Raw genomic sequence first — 1,055 nt, forward strand, 5'->3', positions numbered from 1 at the left:
CCTCCTCCATCCTCGCTCATAGCTCCTCAGAGATCCCTCCTCCATCCTCAATCATAGCTCCTCGGAGATCTGAAAGTGGTGTTAAATCTCACGAATTCTAATATAACATAATAATATAATTTTGATACTGTCACCTAGGCAACTTGTTTGTTTCAAAACGACGTAACGCCGGTTTATCGATGACGCTGTTGAATATCTGTTTATGTTTTCATGTCAAATCTGGTTAAACGATAAACAGATGAAGGTCCTCTGTGTGTCAGCGATGTGTTGTTGGCTTTTTGGGAAAGATGCAAGGTCATTGGTGATTGGTCGAGCTGTCGGGGGCACGTTGCCATGTTAACCAATCAACTGCATTGATCTATTGGTGTTTGTGTCGGAGCCCGTGGCCAATCACACGCCAGCGTTTTGGCACACTGGAAGCCGGGTTATGTAACAGCCTGACAATGATCAGTAAACAAACAACACGCACACACACACACACACACACACACAGACACACACACACCGCCAGCTAGGGTCAACACACACACACATACACACACACAAACACACACACACACACACACAGACACACACACCGCCAGCTAGGATCAATATGCAAACACACACACATGCAGGCACACACACACACACACACATACGCACGAAGCACACACACACACACACACGCACACAAATACTCACATGCACACTTGTTTTCTGTGTTTTTGTTGCACACATTAACACCAGTAAAATCCCCCAAGGGTGCAGATTTGGGGGTTGAGCCAAATTTCTATGCCAAACACTTCCTTTTCTGCATTCTGGTGACATATTTGGGCCTTTTGAGTCAAGTAAAAGTTGAGATTTGCACCAATTTGTGGAGCAAACATCTTTATTTGTGTAAAGGAGATTCAGAGGAAACAGGTTCCCGAAGGATTCAAACAGTGAAAACGATTCGTTTACGGCTCTTAAACATCGTTCTGTAGCAAATAAATACCTCAGCCATCGGATACACCATGCAACATGAGACACACACACACACACACACACACACACACACACACACACACACACAC

At 44.7% G+C, this 1,055-nt stretch overlaps 1 protein-coding gene across 1 annotated transcript in view; it reads right to left on the reverse strand.

Annotated features, from left to right (window-relative positions):
- The window catches only part of LOC117938304 (sodium channel protein type 2 subunit alpha-like), an 81,520-nt gene that overhangs the window by 30,344 nt on the left and 50,121 nt on the right, over positions 1-1,055 (reverse strand). The window lies entirely within an intron of this gene.

This window comes from Etheostoma cragini, chromosome 22 (genome assembly GCF_013103735.1).
Source record: "Etheostoma cragini isolate CJK2018 chromosome 22, CSU_Ecrag_1.0, whole genome shotgun sequence".
NCBI classification, from domain to species: Eukaryota; Metazoa; Chordata; class Actinopteri; order Perciformes; family Percidae; genus Etheostoma; species Etheostoma cragini.